Raw genomic sequence first — 4,662 nt, 5'->3', positions numbered from 1 at the left:
TTGTGTATTCCCAAAATTTTATTATACCTTCGGAATTACAAGAAGATGCTATCGCATATTCTTGTTTTTTCTTTCATTCCTCGTTAGATACCACAATAATGTAGTAGGCTAGCAGCCTAGAGAAACTTCTCTTCTCTTCTCTTCTCTATCTCTATTCTCTATATTATCTTAAGGAAGAGTTTCACAAAGCTTCCACGTGGCAAGAATTTGGAGGTTCGGAAAGGGGAGGAGGAGGTTTGAGGAGGTTTGGGTAGAATTTGAATTTGGAGTCTCAAAAGACGTGCGAAGCACTGGTTGCCCACTAGTAAAGTTTACAGGTGGTTGGCTACACCTCACATTTCTTTGTGGTGGCAAATGGGCAATATTCTTGTTTTTTCTATATTGGCGTGAAAAATATTGAACTTTAAAAAGAAAAAGCTAAGCCCCGTGAGCTCTCCTTTTTCCTTTGTAGTAGAATCAATTCTATTGTAAATCCCCGCATCTATGATGCCCTCATGTTAGCCTTTTTTCGAGAATACTTAAACTATGCTAAGAAAGCCTTTAGATCCTCACACCATGCTACCCTCATGTTAGCCTAAACTATGCTAGGTAAGGATTTAAACACTCTCCCATTGTGTAATTAAGCCTTGCTCTTGCTAATTCTCTCTCTAATCTTCTTCTCTAATGTATGCTAGTGAGTGGTGTGATGTAAGAGGAGGTACGAGGACCCATAGTCCAATGCGACAGTGTGATAACGCTTGCAAACAGTGATGGAAATGGCCACCCAAGGAGGTGTGGAGCTCTTGAAGTGGTGTGCTCAAGCTCAACTATTGGAAAGATCCCCACGATGGTTATAGCTTGCTAAGGTAATCTCTTGTGAATGTGCTTCTAGGAGAGGTCGATGTAGGCAATAACATTTTGGCGTCACTATCAGGGAGCAATCCTTTGGCTTTTTTCGTTGCTTGTTCTCCAAATCTACACATAACCCATTGTGTAAGATTCCTCCCCAGCCACTCAAGATGTCCAGCATCTTCCCCTGTAATCAAATCCCTCTTTAGAAATATAAAAGATCTTGTTTCTACCAGTTTTGGCCTAGAGAGAGAAAATCTTCTAGAGAATGGTAATTCAGTTTTTAAATATTTTTGGATGAAAAAATATCTCTTCTTATTAAAATAAGTTTCCCCGAAACAAAAGTTCAAAAAGATTTTCAGAAGGTGCATTAGAAATCAAGTATAATCTGTTCAAGAGGCCTTCTCCTAGGGGTCAAGATTTTTTTGAAATTTGAAATTAAGATTTTCAGAAGGTGCATTAGAAATCAAGTATAATCTGTTCAAGAGGTCTTATCCTAGGAGTCGAGATTTTTTTGAAATTTTAAATTAAGGTTCCTATGGACCAATAAGATTCATCCAAATGTAGGGAGGAGATAAATGGAAGAATAAAAGGAAAATCCCCCAAAAATGAGTAAATACTCACATAAGATGAAGAGTTGACTAAGGACAAGGTTAATAGTTAAAAAAGAGAGATATTTAGAAGAAATGATGCATTTTTGACACCTCAATATGGGGGAATTCCCCTCATGAAGGAGGCGCCTATTTCACATGTGTGGGAGAGTTTTAAGCTCCCAAAAAATGAGATATTTTTATTTCTCCTCTCTCCTGTTACAACTAGATCCAAAAAGTGGACTAAACTGACCCAAAAATGGTCAAAAATTGACCAAACTGATCTGAAAAAATCTAGAATCAGTTGGCTTGGTTAGAAGCTCACTTTTTCCTATAAATAGGAGCCTTCCCCTTTGTTGAAGCTCAATAGTGTTTTTGACCCTACTTCTCCCAAGAGCCAAAAACTGTGAATTTACTCATAATGCATTAGTTTTTGACCTTCCCTCTTCTAAAGATTGGTGGCCACTCTTGTTTCAAACAAGAGTAGATCCCTCAAACCATCAAGCCAAAGGAAAGCTCTCAAATTCTCCTTGTAAGTTGGAGATTCTTCTCTTTTCTATTTCATTTTATGGTTTTTTATGATTTTTGTCTTCTCTAATATGAATATGATATTATGCCTCATTGAAAAAAGGCATTTCCCTCTCTTCTTTAATAAATCCAACCATTCTTTATCCTAGATGAATGATTAATGGATAAAATCAAGTTTTTTTCATAATGTTTCTCTTAAATAAGTAGAAAATGTTTACATTAGAATGATTTAAATACTCTTGGTGAAATTCTAATTAATTTTAGAGAGTTAAAATTTGAAAAATGGTCAGCCATACAAAGGAGGTTATGGCAAAATTTTCTAAAATTGTGTAAAATAAGTTTTACTTTTTTTTAATTCAAAAAGAGTAATTCCCTTGGTATATATATTCTTAAAGTATTATTTTTCATCCTAGGTATAGAAAAATGCATACTAAAAATATTTTATTAAAAAAAGTGTTACTTTCTTAGAATTAAATTCTATGCATAGAAGGAAGCATATTGAAATTTTTTATTTTGATTATAAAAATGTTATTTTTATCATAAATGATTTTTATGCATAAATGGATACATAAAAGAAATTCTTTTATATTAAAAGAGTGATTTTCATCATCAATGATTTGTATTCTAAAATATATGCATAAAAGATTTTTTTATATTAAAAGTGTGATTTTCATCATAAATGATTTTTATGCATAAATGGATGCATTCATCATAAATTATTTTTATGCATAAATCGATGCATAAAAGAAATTCTTTTATATTAAAAGAGTGATTTTAAATGATTTGTATGCATAAATATATGCATAAAAGATTTTTTTTATATTAAAAGTGTGATTTTCATCATAAATGATTTTTATGCATAAATGGATGCATAAAAGAAATTCTTTTATATTAAAAGAGTGATTTTCATCATAAATGATTTGTATGCATAAATATATGCATAAAAGATTTTTTTATATTAAAAGTGTGATTTTCATCATAAATGATTTTTATGCATAAATGGATGCATAAAAGAAATTCTTTTATATTGAAAGAGTGATTTTCATCATAAATGATTTGTATGCATAAATATATGCATAAAAGATTTTTTATATTAAAAGTGTGATTTTTATCATAAATGATTTTTATGCATAAATGGATGCATAAAAGAAATTCTTTTATATTAAAAGAGTGATTTTCATCATAAATGATTTGTATGCATAAACATATGCATAAAAGAAATTCTTTTATGTTAAAAGAGTGATTTTCATCACATAAATGATTTTTATGATGATAAAAGTGTGACTTTCATCAGAATTGGATTTTATGCATAATTAGATGCATATAGAATTTTTATAATTAAATAAGGGTTCTCTTTAATCCTCTGTTAATTTCTGTAAAAATTAAAAAAATGAATAAGTAGATAATATATGAGAGGAAATTCTACGGTTTCATCTTCACTAAGATGGGAATGAGAAAATTCAAATAAACTATCGAAGTCGGAGATCGAGATAAATGATTATTTTATTCCTCCTAGGAATTCATGTTTAGTTTAGAAATCTGTAAGCAAATATTCAATGAACGAAATTTAGAAAAGGAGAAATTGAAATATTACCTTTCGAGAAAGATAGTTTAGGAAGAACCTTTCCAGACTCAAACTCTGATTCAGACTTTTGACCAAGACCTAATTCCTTTGTCAGTTTCGATCAATGACGATGTGCCCAGTTCAGGAAAAATGCACTCAAATCACCCACCAAATCTGAAACTAAGTTGAGACCTTTGATTTTGATATGAGGATCAAGATTACAGAATTTGAGGAATTCTGCTTGGGAATCCAGACCTGTGATCTAGAAGTATTGGGATACGGAATTAAGATATAACCATTGTATTCAAAAATAAAATCAAAACTAAAAACTTGCATAGAAACTCTATTTTCTTAAAGAACTGTCTTACACCAGAATGCTAGAGGGAGCATTTGACATATGTGTTTATTTAAGGGAAGTTCGGTTGCAGCTGGCGAGGAGTGTTCAAGGGACAGCTCACGCAGCAAAAACTTGCCCAGCCTAGGTATGGTGAAAAATGGTGTGCTTTCGGTACGATGGGCGAGGGCCGACGAAGCGGTCCCTGAGTGAAGTACCAGGACACCTAAGAGGATCCTGGAGGCTGGTCAAGACCTGGGCAAAAACCTGCCCAGGCCTGGGTATGGTGAAAAATGGTGTGCTTCCGGTACGATGGGCGAGGGCCGACGAAGCGGTCCCTAAGTGAAGTACCAGGACACCTAAGGAGGATCCTGGAGGGTTCTGACCAGGCGATGCATGGGCTCGCGGTGCTTAGAACACCCATGCGTATGTCATGGAAGATATATATGAATGTTGATGAAATGATTATTGTAATCTGTTACTAGATCTCGTTGCTGACCAGCTGGTCCCAACGGAGAGTCTAGAGTGATACTCTTTTTATGAAACAAGGGATTGAATGGAAATTTTGAGTTATGAAATCTGTGACCATATCTGTTTTGTCAATGGATTATTTTTATATTAAAGTTTTAAAGAGGAGTGTGTGCGTACCTGTTTTCTAAAGCTAAAGTTAAGAAAGGCATTCAATTATGGGTGGGTGAGTACTTGTTTGGTTCTACCGATTCCAGTGGGTAGGGTGGTGGCTAACCCACGGGCCGGATATCAGTGGAGTTTTAATAATCAAACTGAAAAATCTTAGGATTACGCTAGGATTCGAGTAG

This window comes from Cibotium barometz, chromosome 43 (assembly GCF_041138505.1).
Source record: "Cibotium barometz isolate CiBa-2024 chromosome 43, ASM4113850v1, whole genome shotgun sequence".
Classification (NCBI taxonomy): domain Eukaryota; kingdom Viridiplantae; phylum Streptophyta; class Polypodiopsida; order Cyatheales; family Cibotiaceae; genus Cibotium; species Cibotium barometz.
Note: the sequence above shows the minus strand (reverse complement) of the source record.